Raw genomic sequence first — 17,500 nt, 5'->3', positions numbered from 1 at the left:
AGAATTAGCAGAAATTATTTTAATTATGATCCTTTAATCACGGATAATAATGACGATGATTTTTGTAATTTTTCAAGATTTATAATAATAATAATAATAATAATAATAATAATAATAATAATAATAATATAATAATAATAATGGCCCTCCCGTAAAGAAATTATAACAGAAAGCCTTCCTTGTTTTTGTGTGAGTACTAATAAGGCAGAGTAATATTTCTTAAACTCAATATTCCATACGATTATTAGAATGAAATCATTCTTAACTGTCTGAAATTCAAAGAAAACGAAGAGAGTTTATAGGATTATTATAAATACATCGTTCTTCATTTATCTGGAACTCAAAGAAAGCGAAGAGATTTTATACAATTATTGTACCTCCATAATTCTTAATTTTCTAAACAATTATTATAACTTCATAATTCTTAATTTTGTATATAATTATTATAACTCCATAATTCTTGATTTTGTAAACAATTGTTGTAACTCTATAATTCTTAATTTTCTATACCATTATTATAACTACATATTTCTTAATTTTGTATACATTATAACTTCATAATTCTTAATTTTCCATACCATTATTATAACTACATAATTCTTAATTTTATATACAATCATTATAACTTCATAACTCTTAACTTTCTGTACAATTATTATAACTACATAATTCGTAACTGTCTGAAACTCAAAGAAAAGAAAGAGATTTTATACAATTGTTGAAATTCTCAATTGTCTCATCAAACCGATCAAAATGAAACACTGATCACACACGACAATGTTCCTGACGAATCACGAACAGATAACGAATCGGCATAATTAATAAGTTCGAAATTGAGGAAAAAAAAAAAAACATTTGGCGGCTTCATTCTACAAAGAGCGACCGAAACAAGGTCACTCCGCATTATTGCAGTCCCAAATACCGCGTTATTAATAATGCAAAAAAAAATCTTTAAAAAACGATAGAAACTGGTATATAATTGCCTTTTGCCATTAGCTGACATTACGTGTCCGACAAAATGTACATTTTTTTAATTTATTTTTTTTTAAATGAGCTGAAGCAGCAATTTGTATCCTCGTGTGCCAGTCTGGTATCATGCCAGGCAATATTGGCTTAAAGTTAGTGATTTATTAATGAATAAGTGGACTGGGAAACGTCATGACATTCGACGGAGAGATAGATCAAGATTGGCTGATTGATTGATTGATTGCTTGATTTTCGACTGATTGATAATTTGATTTTTTTATTGATTCACTGAGTTTATATTTATTGCTTGCTTAACTAATCGGTTGATTCACTGATTCTGACTGACTGCTTGTGTGCTTGCTTGATTAATTTATCGACTGACTGATTTTTGATTGACTACTTGCTTGCTTGTATGCTTGTTTGCTTGCTTGCTTGATTGATTGATTGATTGATTGACTAATTGATTGTTTGTCTGACTGATTCTTCATTACTTGATTGATTTTCGAGTGCTTGCTTGCTTGCTTGAATGAATGACTGATTAGTTATTGACTGACTGACTGACTGATTTTTATTGACTGAAGCTTGCTTGCTTGACTGACTGATTACTGAATGTTTGGCTTTTGACTGGCTGATTGACTGATTGATTTTTTATTGACTGATGCTTGCTTGCCTGACTGACTGATTACTGAATAGTTGGTTTTTTGACTGACTGATTGATTAACTGATTGATTATGAGGCTTAGGCCTTCCGGATAAGCGCTGGAACCTATCAAGGTTATTCGCACCTTTGAATTTAGAACTTACTGTTAAAAAAATAGTGGCTTTAAAGTTTTGCCCATCATAAAAAATATACGGTGAATAAATAAACAAAAAACTAACAAACTAAATAACTAACTAACTAAATATAAATAAATAAATACATACATAAATAAGTGGATAAATAAATAAATAAGCAAACAAATACATACATACTTTACAACCACATTTTGTTAAGAATCATGGCTTCTCGTAGGTAGCCAATTAGGCTGTCTACATCTATATACACTGCCATCTAAACTCTCTGAAACATCCTAACCATCTAAATGATATTTCCTCCTTCGGTGGAATAATCACAGCACAGTGAATGGCGGTATGAAGCACAGTTATTCTGCGTTTAAATGAAAATGAATGACACTGTAATTTGTTTCCTTCTGTAACAGATACATTATGACAGACAGCTGGAGGTTGAATGGCTGATTCACTGCTAAAATCTGCAGGGATATATATGAAAGGTGAAGTTACCATGATTTCGGATTTTACAATCATGTGAATGTTCACGCAAAGAAGAGAGTGAAAGATGATAATGACTAAGTTCAGTTATATCTATATATATATATATATATATATATATATATATATATATATATATATATATATATATATAATGTATGTATGTATGTATGTATTCAAATATAAATATATATATTTATATATACAGACATACAATATATATATATAAATATATATATATGTATATATATACTGTATGTATATATATATATATATATATATATATATATATATATATATATATATATATATATATATATATATATATATATATATATATATATAGAGAGAGAGAGAGAGAGAGAGAGAGAGAGAGAGAGAGAGAGAATTACTGGTGACGTGGTCATTAGCGTTGTTACCGATCGGAAAGCATGACAGACAATTTCACCTCGCATTTAAACCACAGGACAGGGGCTGACTGACAGATCCATTAAGTCTGACCTGGCGTCGTAATTGCAATGGTCAATGAATCCAGCGACGAATCAAGAAAGGAATTGTTTTGATAGACATCAATAAGTGGATTAAAGATGGACTTACTCTTTTACTCGCCCTTTTTATTTTTCTGTAAAAGAAAACTATTGTACCGGCTTTGTCTGTCCGTCCACACTTTACTCTGTCCGCACTTTTTCTGTCCGCCTTTTTCTGTCCTCCCTCAGATCTTAAAAACTACTGAGGCTAGGGCTGCAAATTGAAGTATGTTGATCATCCACCTCAATCATCAAACATACCAAGTTGCAGCCCTCTAGCCTTCTCAGTAGTTTTCATTTTATTAAGGTTGAAGTTAGCCATGATCGTGCTTCTGGCAACGCTGTAGATAGGCCACCACCGGGCCGTGGTTAAAATTTCATGGGTCGCGGCTCATACAGCACTATACCGAGACCACCGAAAGATAGATCTATTGCCGGTGGCCTTGCTTATACGCCGTAGTAGCTGTACAGAAAACTCGATTGCACCGAAGAAACTTCGGCGCATTTTTCACTTGTTTATTTTGCTTCGTCTCCTCTTCCTCCTCCTCCTCCTCCTCCATATTGGCGAGAGATGATGATCATGTAAGATCAAGACGACATTGAGGATAATGATAACACACCTCCGAAAATGATCAAGGCTGGAGTGACTTAGTTTCTTACTGTCTACATTCAAGAAGCAGAATTCCTTCCACGGCTTCTGCTCTCTGTATAATATCTACGACTATCTCCCTCAGAGTGCTTGACACTCTTTCCTTTGGGGCTTTAGACATTCCTTTCTGCCTTCGTTTTGGAATGTAATACAGAGTTCGGGCCAAAGGCCAAGCGTTGGGACCTATGAGGTCATTCAGCGCTGGAAAGGAAATTTGAGAGTACTTAGGTTTGAAAGGTGTAACAGGAGGAAAACCTCAAAGCAGTTGCACTATGAAATAATTCCTGTCTTCGTTTTGCTTAGTGGAAAAATGTTGTTCTTTCTTTCTGTTTTTGAGGAATAATTCAAGTTTCTTCATAATCAGCCACGATGCTAGTTTCCTTTTAACTACTTGAGGAAGATCTGTGTACACTGACATCACACCTGACATCAGTGATATCAAAAGCAAAGCATCTTATACGAAGAGAATAATCTTTTCAGAGCATCCTGAACAAACATAGATCCTATGAAACTTAGAAAAGAACTATATACATCTACATCTCACTTGACATCAGTGATACCACGAGAAAAAAATCAAATAACAATTGAAGAGTAACAATTCAATAACATCCATGAACAAACATAGATTCTATGAAACTTAAAGAAGAACTATATACATCTACATCTCACTTGACATCAGCGATACCACGAGAAAAAACATCTAATAACAATTGAAGAGTAATAATTTAATAACATCCTGAACAAACTTAGGGCCTATGAAACTTACACTTACATCAAACCAACTACATAGAAAATATATCTGCCCAAGATGTCCCCGTCTGAATGAATGAATGCAACTTGTTACTAAGTGAGTTACCAAGTGACCACACGCTTCAATACTTCGGCCAAAGTCAACCGATGTCATATTTATTGCTTCACTTGACATACGATGATCCTTACCAAAGCCTCCTATACTTTTAGTAACAAGCAACACGATCCCTTTTACGTAAAAGTTAGAGGTGTCGATTACGTCAGGCCAGGGACAGAGGCACAACAATGCAATATACTAATGGGTCTGCTGCAACACGAATTAGCAACTGCACACACATTTCCGGATCGTTCCATCACGTAATAGAAATCGAATAGTCAGTCTCTCTCTCTCTCTCTCTCTCTCTCTCTCTCTCTCTCTCTCTCTCTCTCTCTCTCTCTCTCTCTGACTTTACGGAAGGCAATTTGTTTAATGCGTGTGCGAGAATATTTTTAAAGGCGTCGGTAAACGTTACATTTTTAATATACTGTATTTTTGATGCCATAACAAACCAATGTATACGCAGCGTTGTTGTGAATTAGGATATACGTTGTATTTTGATGTTCAGCATATTTTTCTTTCTGTCTTGAAGTGGTACAGATAGGTGTGCAGGTGTGTGGCGCTTTTCTCTCTCTCTCTCTCTCTCTCTCTCTCTCTCTCTCTCTCTCTCTCTCTCTCTCTCTCTCTCTCCATGCATCCCGCCTTTCAAAGATGTGTGCAGATATGTGGCCTTGCTCTCTCTCTCTCTCTCTCTCTCTCTCTCTCTCTCTCTCTCTCTCTCTCTCTCTCTCTCTCTCTCTAGACATGTGTCCTAGATTTCTCTCTCGCTTTCTGTGTTGGTATGTAACTGATCGTCTATTTTACTAACAGTTAAATATCATACTTACGTATGCATGTGATTAATATACAACAACGCAGAATTATTTGATCGACTTCTAGACTTCAAACTACTGACTGACATTCTTCAAAGGTACTTTTACAATGGCTTAATAAGCCAGAGCGCCAAAGTATTATACAGAATCCATTTTTTTGGTCTGATTTACGGACGTAGGAGTACCTACTTGTTATATTTTACAGCTAATATATATATATATATATATATATATATATATATATATATATATATATATATATATATATATATATGTTAACCTAAATGAACTTTGTTTTTATAGCACGGTCTGAAGTGCCTTGTCTCACGTGATCAAATGGCGTCAGTGACCATAGGGGTTGTGACGCCAGAAAAATCCCAATAAATAATTCAATAATTAATCACTTGATTGGAAGTAATGGCAAATAACTCTTTCACTGACAAGTCTGAACTGCGTCAAGATCAAACCTGACTTTGTCACTTCTACTAAAAGGTGTACGACAATAACCTTTAGCTATACTAAAAGAATAATACATAAATGCATAAGTAAGTAGATGAAGCCTTTTTTAAAATGCACTTTGTATCATTTGTCAACCTTTTCCGTTGCACCACCTCAGAATAAATAAACAAACATAATGCCTTTCAACAAAATCACTCTACATCACTTGTCAACTTTTCCCATCCGCAGGAGAAGGAAAATCGGCTTCCTTTTCTGTTCCTTTCTAAAGGTGGGGGAAGGGGAGACGAGGGGGTGGTGGGGGCTGAGAAGGGAAAAGAGAGAGGGGTGGGGGGGCTTTCAGGAACCTCAAGTCAAGACTCGTACGAAAGCTAAGCCTCTTTTCAACTCTTGCTAATGCTGACGCAACATTTCCCAATATTTCTAATAACAGGGATGGATCGGTCTGCGAGAAAGGCCCGTTGTTTTATCTTCAATCCCACCCCTCCCCTTCCCCTTCTCCCCCCTCCCCAATCCTTCCCTCCCCCACCACCTCTTTCTTATCCATCCATCCAGCCGGTTCACTTTTTAATGAATCGCTCTTTCTGGGGGGTTGGATATAAAACATTAATGGCCAGGCAGCAACTATGAAGTCAGAACAATGAACTGGAACGTGTCTGCTTCAAGTCATGTGAATTTCAATTAATAATATTTCATTTAAGTGGTTTTTAATGTGACACGAAATCTTTTGTTTTTCTGTAACACGGGATCTTTTGCTTTTCTGTAACACAGAATCTTTTGTTTTGATGCTTTTTTATTTATTTATTTTTGTTTTTTTGCTTTTTACTTTTTCAAACACCCAACTGCAATAACAACAATTGCAAGTCTTACGCAAAAAGCTTTTTCCAAAATGCCTTTTTTTTTTTATTTTCTTTTTCTAACGTCCAACTGCAATAACAACTGCGAGTCTTACGCAAAAAAAAAAATTCCAAAATGGCTAATTTTTTATTATTTTTTTTTTTACCCTTTCAAACACTCAACTGCAATCACAAATCTCCGAGTCTTTCCGAGTCTTACGCAAAAAAAAAAATCCAAAATCCCTTTGTGTTTTTTTTTTTACTTTTTCAAATACCCAACTGCAATAACTGCGGTCTTTAGCAAAAAACAAAAAAAAAAATAGCGTAGTTTTTATTTATTTTTTTACCTTTTCAAACACCCAACAGCAATAACAAATCTCCGAGTCTTACGCCAAAAAAAGTGTTTTTTTACCTTTTCAAACAACCAACTGCAATAACAAATCTCCGAGTCTTAGGAAAAAACCGAAATGTCTTTTTATTTTATTTTATTTATTTTTTTTTACTTTTTCAAACACCCAACTGCAATAACAAATCTCCGAGTCTTACGCCCAAAAAAAAAACCTAAAATGCCTTTTTATTTTTATTATTTTTTTGTACTTTTTCAAACACTCAACTGCAATAACAACAACCGCGTGTCTTTTTTTTCCTTGCAGGAGACCCCCTAGCCCCGCCGGTGCTGGTGGGGGCGAGAGAGATCTACGAGCCGACGGAACTCATTAAAATCGGATGTCAGCCCAGAAGACCCTTCCACCACGAGCACAAACCCACCCTCCAGTGGTACCTCGAGGGAAGCAAAGTGAGTCGAATAATGCTCCTTGTGTCCAGGTCACATAATGCTCTTGATTCTAGCCTAACTGTCTTGACAGAGGGATGAATTGGAGGTCTATTTTCTCGTTTTAGCTGTCCTGATGCGTAGATAACACTAGAACTGTCCTGATACGTAGATAATACTACAACAGTCCTGATACGCAGATAACACTAGAACTGTCCTGATACGTAGATGATCCTAGATATCGTATTATCTTTTTTTAACCATTATACGTAGATAATCCTAGATATCGCATCCTTTTATTGTTTTAGCCATCTAGTGACACAGATAATACTGCACAACGGATCTGCATTTTTGTTATCAACAAGAAAAAGAAGACAAATACTTTAGTCTCTTGCTTAGCTTTCTTGGTACCCAGATAATTCAAGGGTTTTCTTTTTCGATTTCATAATTGCCTTAATTTTGACGGAGGGAAGTAGAAATTACATAAACATGAATAAACAGAGATGGGTGACAGGGGATAATACAATTATAATTGATCAGTCTGTATACACGCCGTGTCTGGAGGATGAAAACAAATTAGTTTGGACGTCTTCGTCGGCGACCCTTCAGAGAAAACTTCCTCAATATCTAGACATGGGTTTGGTAACTTTAAACTGGAGAGAGAGAGAGAGAGAGAGAGAGAGAGAGATGATATACAATCAGTTAGCACCAATAATAATAATAATAATAATAATAATAATAATAATAATAATAATAATAATAATAATAATTAATTATTATTATTATGTAATATTATTAATGTGTGTGTGTGTGTGTGTGTGTTAATATTTCAGTAGATGAAACCTATTCACATGGAACAAGCACACAAAGGGCCATTGACCTGAAATTCTTTAAGCTTCCAAGGAATGCTGGTTTCAACCTCCCACCGCAGCAGACCCCACACTGCAGCAGTAACTGATCATGATACAGAGCCAGAGATTTTTTTCATCGCCCTGGGGAAGGCGCGAACCCCAGCGACATCTGAGTGGCATGCCACGACACTAACCACTATACCAGCGGAACGAATAAATTTCACCAATAATTTATCAAGTTTAGTGTAAATTTGGTGCTGGTTAACCCCCGGAGTAGCAAAAATGGAGAATTTTCAAAATGATTCTGTTCTTTTTTCATGAGATGGACTGAGACAGAACGAGCAGCATAAACCCCACTCTGTCTACAACCGAAAACAAGTAAAAAAATGCGCCGAAGTTTCTGCAGCACAATTTCGGCGCAGTCGAGTTTTCTGTACATCGAATAATCAACGCCATCGAAAACAGATCTATCTTTCCATGGCCTCGGCATACGGTTGTATGAGCTGTGGCCCATGAAACTTTAACCACGGCTCGGTGGCCTGGACTATATTGTTGCCAGACGCACGATTATTAGCTAACAGCAACAAAGTAAAATAAAAACTACTGAGGCTAAGAGTGCTGCAATTTGGTATGTCTGATGATTGGAGAGTGGGTGATCAACATGCACCAATTTGCAGCTCTCTAGCGTCGATGGTTTTAAGATCTGAACCGGACAGAATAAAGTGAGGACGGACAGACAAAGCCAGCACAGCAGTTTTCTTTTCAGAAAACAAAAACGTCAATAAACATTCTTAGGACTCTAGAAACACAGAAACGAAACTTATTTCTTTCCCCCTCTCCCCGCAAAAAAAACAAAAACAAAGAAGTGATAGAAGGAAGAATCAATACAATTTACTATCAGAATCACAGCCTCGACCAATATAGACGAAACGGGGCCTGTTGCGAGTCTGGTAGTCTTGGGAGAACAAACAAAGAGTTCTAAAGAGCAGAGTGAACGAGTTTCCACCAGAGAGAGAGAGAGAGAGAGAGAGAGAGAGAGAGAACAAGCTCAGAGAGGAACAAATGCTATCTGAGACAGCACTTGCCTTCCAGACGTATAGTGAAAAGAAAAACCAACTCGGGCTAGATTAAAGAAAATAAATCTAAAAGTTCAGTACCACAAACATCATAAGAAGCAGACGTAAGGAAGAAAATATGCTCAAACACAGGCCACAAGAAAGATTGTTTTGGAAAAAAACGTTGCTTAATCCCAGAAGCTGAGCTTAGTTTAGAAGGGGATTAGTCCCACATACTTTACAACAAGCACGCACAAAGAATGAACATACTCAAGTGTAGGATTTCCGATTATTTTGGAAAAAGGATTACTTAATCCCAAAAGCTAAGCTTGGTTTAAAAGGGGATTAGTTCCACATGCATCAAAAGAAGCAGACACAAAAAATATACATACTCAAATGCAGGACTCAAGATTGTTTTGGGAAAAGGATTATTTAATCCCAGAGGCTAAGCTTAGTTTACAAGATTAGTTCCACACACATCATAGCAAGCAGAGCCACACACAGACAGATAGATATATAGATAGATAGAAGTTTACTGACCACAACATAATACGGTTATTCAAATTACAAGCTCTTGAATATGGTCAAACAAAAGTACATCAAAATGGATAGATAAATCTTTAGAATAAAAAAAAACATCCATAATAGAACAATTGAAACCATGCTATATAATATTTTCAGCATATTCATTTTTACAATTACACACAAACAGACACACACACACACACATAAAATATCCTCAAACGTAGGACACAAACTAGTTTTGGGAAAATGATTACTTAATCCCAAAAGACAGGCTTCATAAGACATTACACTCCGTCGATATCCTCAGAGATCAAAAGGAATCTTGAAGCGTACTCTTTTTTTTTCCCTTTCGAGTACCAGTAAACAGGAAGTCTGAGATTTCTGAAGAACAATGAGAGGAGAACAATCATCGACATGGTGAGGGGAAAGGACAACACGAGGGTTAATTACTGTCTTGACAGAAAGGGCTCAGACATGTAGGAGGGAGTAGGGGTGGGGAGGAGGGTGTACGGATACCCTATGGGAACGTATGGATGTTAAAATAAAAAAAAAGGACGGATGAGACCCCATCATTTGAAAGATCTCCATTCTCCATTTGAGAACAATTTGACTGCGAGGAATAAATTAATGAAAAACGAAGGAGACGTGATAATGGAGGCTATTTTTTTTTATCTTTACAAGACGTACAAATATTATACATACATACATATATATATATATATATATATATATATATATATATATATATATATATATATATATATATATATGCCTATATATATATATATAACTGATCCTCTTTACCAGATACGTATGTAATTGTAATAGCCACAATGCCCTCTTAACTCCTCGAACTCTTCACACTTTTTGGATACGCCCGTCGCTGCAAAGCCTTAGATCCAAATGCAAGGCATATGAAGCAATTCTGATGTCCGGTAACGGGAATCGAATCCCTAGAATAACAGGAACTCTTTTAAACAGATGGTATCTACCGGAGATGAATCTTACCGTCCGGTAGCCGTACAATTAAGTTTACGGCTACCGGACGATGGGGACAGATAGTCCTTGAAAGCATGTAACTTTTTTAAAATAAAATCACCATTAGATACCATCCTGCCTAAATGAGGTCTTGTTATTCTTTGTATAAATACAGGACAATTGTGAAGTGATCAAGTTTAATAAATATAATATATATGATCATATATATATATATATATATATATATATATATATATATATATATATATATATAACTATATATATATATATGTGAACGTTGCAACCATATATTTCGAGCACTTCCTTCTGTGTTCACCAGTGGACGGGGCAGAGAAAGAAATGTTCGAAATAATAATGGTTGCAACGTTCAAAAAGTGTTTATGGGCCTTTTTATCTTCATGTTATACTGTTGTATTAGAGTAAAAGACATTCACATATATATATATATATATATATATATATATATATATATATATATATATATATATATATATATGAATGTACTTTATAAATTTTATTACTTACCGAACCTGATAGCCGAAGATGCTGTGAGCGATAACAAAGTTACAATCTTGTCAAGTTAAGCCACGCTTAATCTCTATGGGATATATATAATCCTACAAAATTATTGTTTTCGTCTTTTTATTTCACTAACGATGATAATTAATTATCCGTTATATCTCCTTTAAAAGGCTTTCCATTTAATTAATGCAATACAGAAGCCCATTCCCACTTTCTTCTACCTAAAAATTCCTGTGACCTTTCTCTCTCTCTCTCTCTCTCTCTCTCTCTCTCTCTCTCTCTCTCTCTCTCTCTCTCTCTGTGGCCACCTCTCCAACCGCAAACCAACCTCACACAAAAAAATAAATGATTTCTGGCAACCCTTCCCACCCCACCAAATCCCCCAACCAAGAAAAACAACGGTTTGTAAATTCAGATTATTCATATCATCATCATGACAGAGAGAGAGAGAGAGAGAGAGAGAGAGAGAGAGAAGCTCGTTTGCAATTGCACAGAGTTGGGTTGGTCTTTCCCCAGTGCTTCAGAAAGAAATTCGTCCCGAGATGATTAATGTTGAGTATTCATATCACAATGAGAGGAACTGGAGATTCCAACTCTCTCTCTCTCTCTCTCTCTCTCTGTCTGTCTGTCTGTCTTGTCTGCCTCTTTCTCCCTTTCCCATCGCTCTCTCTCTCTCTCTCTCTCCCTCATTTCCATTCCATAAAAACCTGTCTACCTATCTACTCCACTATCTATCGATGACGAGCACCAATCGGCTTCAAGGAGCCGATCGTCTTTCTGAAGCCTCTCGGTGCAAACAAGGTCCCTACCGAATAACAAAGCAATTAACGAGTCAAGTGATCAGCGATGAAATGACAACACTTGACTTCCGATCAGCTGTTTTCTGTCATCGAATATTTTTTTTTTATTGAGTGGTTTTAATCTTGTTCGTACACACGTAGGTCTTCTTCTTCTTCTTCTTCTTCTTCTTCTTCTTCTTCTTCTTCTTCTTCTTCTTGAGCGCCCACTTGTTTATTTCAAGTTTGCGTGTGTGTGTGTGTGTGTGTGTGTGTTTGATTGCTTGCTTTCCTCCCAGACGCCCACGCCCAGTCTGATTGCTGTATTTACCTTTCTTGTTCGTTTGCACTTCTACAGCCCATTCATGCATTTCTTACACGTCCATATTCATGCATTTCTTTGAAACGCCCAAAAGCAATTCATGCATTTCATACTCACTTAAGCCCATATATATATATATATATATATATATATATATTATATATTTATATATATATATATATATATATTTATATATATATATATATATATATATATATATATATATATATATGTATATATATATATATGTGCCCTCGCCCACTCGTGTATATCGCGCACGTGAGTATACTTAGGTGTAAATTTGTATGTGTTTATTCCCCCCCAACGTTTGCTCACACTAATGCATTCGGTGTTTGTGTGTACGTAAGTTTATGCTCGTTTGTGCACTCCAAGCAGACGCGAATTTCATGTCTGGATGAACGTCAGTGTGCAAACATTTGTGTTTTAATGCATTACGCACTTCTGCGCGTGCGCGCGCGCGCGTTTCCGAGTGTATGCGTGCATCTGCATCGGTGTTCATGAAATTCTTCTCAAAATATGAATGTATCGTTACGATATTGTGAGTATATCCAATTTTTTTAAGGTATCGTTACGATATTGTGATTATATCCAATTTTTGAATATGAGGACATTGGCATATATATGTTCGAATGATGAAATCTGTCAATAAGTAAAGCAACACAAAACAACAACATTAATAACGAAGCAACAACAACATTAATAAAAGTAATAACAAAAATCGCAGTATCGCAGACTAAGTTCAAATGTAATACCTGATATTATTTAAAATTTCAGCTTATTCTATAGTTTGTTTTCGGAGCAAATTAACAAACTGGCAGTACCCAGAGAGAGAGAGAGAGAGATTTCAACTCCGCAAGGCAAATATTTGACTGCATGCTTTAAGAGCATATGGTGTTTGAAAATTGGGGGGGGGGCGGCTATGCATTGTAAAAGGAACACAAGCCACCCTCCACTCCCCAACTCCCCACACCAACCCCGCCCCCCGCCAGCAACCGTCCCGTCGAAGATGGGTAACAAAAAAAAACAAACGACAAAAAAAGTCCGTCAAACAAGAAATTAACAACGACTCCGTAAATTAGCCTCCGGGAATATCGATTCAGACGGAGATAAAGACATAATTAGGGATTGTTCTCAGGTCATTAGCGCTGGAAATTACCCAGGCTTTGATCGGGGCCTTAATGACGGGCGATTTCGGGCGGCTGCAACACAATAGTGACACGGTAATAATCAGGTAAGCCCCCTTCCCCTCCCCCCCCTTTTAAATCCTCCCCCCCAAATCCCATTCCCTCCCCCCTCAAAACGGTTTTGTGCGTCGCGTTTAACAGTGACTAATTACGTCACGAGGCTATAGGTGGGGTAGGGATGGAAGGGGAGCAGGTGAGGAAGGGGAAGGGAATGTGGAGGAGGAGGAGGGACCAGCTTTAATAACCCAGAGGACATCTTCTGATTTACTTGTTTTAAGGGCGTTACAAATTACAGGCAATTTTCATTACTGCTGCTAATAGCTACTAGCTGCTACTACCACTGCCATATCTACTACTACTTTTACGTATGTGTGCGTGACCACTCACTGATCATTTTCCTAACTGGTGCTGCTAGCTGCTAATGCCACTGCTTTAAATGCTGCTACTTTTAAGGGTGTTGCTACTAATTCCTAGTGCTGGCAATAGCTATAAAGAAAAAGAAATAAGAAATTAGTAGCTATAAAGAAAAAGAAATAAGAAATTAGTAGCTATAAAGAAATAGAAATAAGAAATTAGTATTATAAAAAAAATAAGAAATTAGTAATATAAAGAAAAGAAATAAGAAATTAGTAGCCAAAAGAAAAAGAAATAAGAAATTAGTAGCAATAAAGAAAAAAATAAGAAATTAGTGACTATAAAGAAAAAGAAATAAAAATTAGTAGCTATGAAGAAAAGAAATAAATTAGTAGCTATAAAGAAAAAGAAATAAGAAATTAGTAGCCATAAAGAAAAAGAAATAAGAAATTAGTAGCTATAAAGAAAAAGAAATAAGAAATTAGTAGCCATAAAGAAATAGAAATAAGAAATTAGTGGCTATACAGAAAAAGAAATAAGAAATTAGTAGCCATAAAGAAAAAGAAATAAGAAATTAGTAGCCATAAAGTAAAAGAAATAAGAAATTAGTAGCTATAAAGAAAAAGAAATAAGAAATTAGTAGCCATAAAAAGAAAATGAAATAAAATTAGTGGCTATACAGAAAAGAAATAAAAATTAGTAGCCATAAAGAAAAGAAATAAGAAATTGAGTAGCCAAAAGAAAAGAAATAAAGAAATTAGTGGCTATAAAGAAAAAGAAATAAGAAATTATTGTGATTGTAAAAATAAACAAAAATAAACACAGAAAACGGACGTATAAATAACAACAAATGAAACAACAAACAAACACAAACAATAACAAACATACGTGATAATAACCCCACATTGGTGATAGAGGCAAAAGGAGAATATGCAAGCAGAAAAGAAAGATACATATACCAGGCAAACAAACAGAACAAACGAAAGCACACAAACAAAAACAAACAAAATTATAAAAAATTCTCACTGATAATATAGCAGAGGTATAAACAAACAAAAAAGCGACATATATATCACAAGAATAAACAAACAGACAAACAAAACAAACAAACACAAATATAAACAAACAAAATTATACAAACCTCTCACGGGTAATTGAGATAACAGAAGCATTAGGAGACCGAGGAGCAACAATAATAACAGACGAGTAAACAAACAAACAAACAATAAGAAACACACACAAAAACGGGAAACAAACAAACAAACACACATACAAACATTCACCCTCCAAATTACCACCGAAGAACACGAGGCGCTGCAGTTTCCCACCGCAGCAAAACTGCTTCAAAAAAAAAAAAAAAAAAAAAAAAAAAGTTCCTCTCCCAAGTCAGGAGAACATTTAAAAAATACAAAGAAATGAGCTTAAACTTGTTGACAAAACTTTCATCCAAAACAACATGGATTTTCTTCTTTTATTCGTTTTTTTTTACTTGTGTTTTTTTTTTTTATGCTGGCAAACACATTATGTGGGGGGGAAAAACTGAATTTTCTGGGGAGTTAATAAGGTTGATGGTCGAATTACTTGAGTTTTGGCGAGTTAGGTTTGGTGTCTTAAGTTTGTTTAGTTTTCTTAGCAATAATAATAATAATAATAATAATAATAATAATAATAATAATAATAATAATAATAATAATAATAATAACAGTTCTTGACCGTAATGAATTAACACAAATAAAAATAATCATAGTAGTGATAAAAAGGATTATATATATATATATATATATATATATATATATATATATATATATATGTATATATACATATATATATATATATATATATATATACATAATATAATATATATATATATATATATATATATATATATATATATATATATAATATATAACATAATGTGGAAAGAAAACACATCAAGACAAAAATAAAAATAAACGATTAAATAAAAAAATAAGAGCATTAGGATACACCAAACCTCCATAAAATACAGGAACCAACCACCCCAATAGATCCTTTCGCCCCAGGAGGTACTTTCCTATGTCTCCCAAAACCCAATCACTTATTGCTACGCACTTTGACCTTTGACATTTGGTACGGTATGATTCGCCATAAACCCGCAATGATCTTTGTATAACTTAAATAATTGAATGTATATACAGTATATATACATATACACACACACACACACACACATATATATATATATATATATATATATATATATATATATATATATAATCAGCAAATGAATATATAACTATGTCGAGATTAAAGTAATAATACGAAGTTAAATGGCGATTAAGTTAATTAACAGTTACTAATGTTAAATTTGCAATAACAACTTTTTCTTGAGTTAATAACTAGTTCGTAGCATCTTAGACTATATTAATTGCATCCTTATTAAGGTAAGAAAAGATAGGAGCATCTAATTAATATGTATACTTATGTGTGTGTGTGTGCCTTGCGCACGTGAGAGAAGATGAGAGAGAGAGAGAGAGAGAGAGAAGAGAGAGAGTAAAGAATTTGATTTTTATATGTAGAGAGAGAGAGAGAGAGAGAGAAGATGCTATCAAAGAAGGTAAAATTTGATTTCATATGTAGAGAGAGAGAGAGAGAGAGAGAGAGAAGATAAAGAATTTGCAATGGTTGAACTTTTTCTTGAGTTAATAAGTAGTTCGTAGCATCTTAGACTATATTAACTGCATCCTTATTAAGGTAAGGAAAGAAAGGAGCATCTAATTAATATGTATATTTATGTGTGTGTGTGCGCGCGCACGTGAGAGAGAGAGAGAGAGAGGGTACTGTGATGCTATCAAAGGGTAAAGACGTATGAATATATTTAATAAAAGAGAGAGAGAGAGAGAGAGAGAGAGAGAGAGAGAGGAAATGAAACGCTATAAAGGCATTTCCCAGGACACTTCATTCAACCGCTAGAAAACACGAAACGCTACTAAGACAGGTTATATACATTATGATCTTTGATTTGTTCCGTATTCTGAACTTCTCTAGGCGCAAGCACGCACACGGGAAAACACGATGGAAACACACAATATTCGGAGAGGCGTGAAAATCAAATATATATAAATCAGTTTTTGTAAATCTCGAAATATTAGATTTTCAAACTGATGACATCGTATTTAAGGTAAATCGTTGTCGTCCTGTATCGTAAACAGTAAGGATTACAGAGTAAGTATATTCTTAAGTATGTATGTATACAGTAAATACACATATATTCATATAATATGTATATATATCATATGTATATAGGTATATTCGTATATATATACACACATTTACTGAGACTTCAATATGGATTTTCTTAACCACTTTAGAATGCTCATGTAAATATGAGATTTTTTTTTATAAAATAATAAGATTAATATCATACACAGTAACAGCAGAAATAAAAATAACAGCATTAGATAGACAGACAGGCAGATAAACAGCAACAGCAGAAATATAAATAACAGCATTAGACAGACAGACAGAGAAGAAACGAAATAACTCGAGCTCATATTTTTGTGTGGGGTGGGAGTAGACGGTGAGGGAGGGGAGGAGGAAGGGGAGGGGAGGTGGAGGGGAGGAGGAGGGGGAGGTTAGATGTAATGGAATGACATGAGGTCGAGAATTAGGCACTGCAGTGATTGTTGAGGCATGAATCCTGTTGAGTTCGATTCTCTCTCTCCTCTCTCTCTCCTCTAATATATATATATATATATATATATATATATATAATATAT

The 17,500-nt window shown here is 34.9% G+C and overlaps 1 pseudogene; it reads left to right on the top strand.

Moving 5' to 3' along the window:
• LOC136834039 (uncharacterized) overlaps positions 1-17,500 on the top strand; it is a 204,123-nt pseudogene that overhangs the window by 128,890 nt on the left and 57,733 nt on the right.

This window comes from Macrobrachium rosenbergii, chromosome 53, assembly GCF_040412425.1.
Source record: "Macrobrachium rosenbergii isolate ZJJX-2024 chromosome 53, ASM4041242v1, whole genome shotgun sequence".
NCBI lineage: Eukaryota > Metazoa > Arthropoda > Malacostraca > Decapoda > Palaemonidae > Macrobrachium > Macrobrachium rosenbergii.
This window is presented reverse-complemented; position numbering and strand designations above follow the sequence as displayed.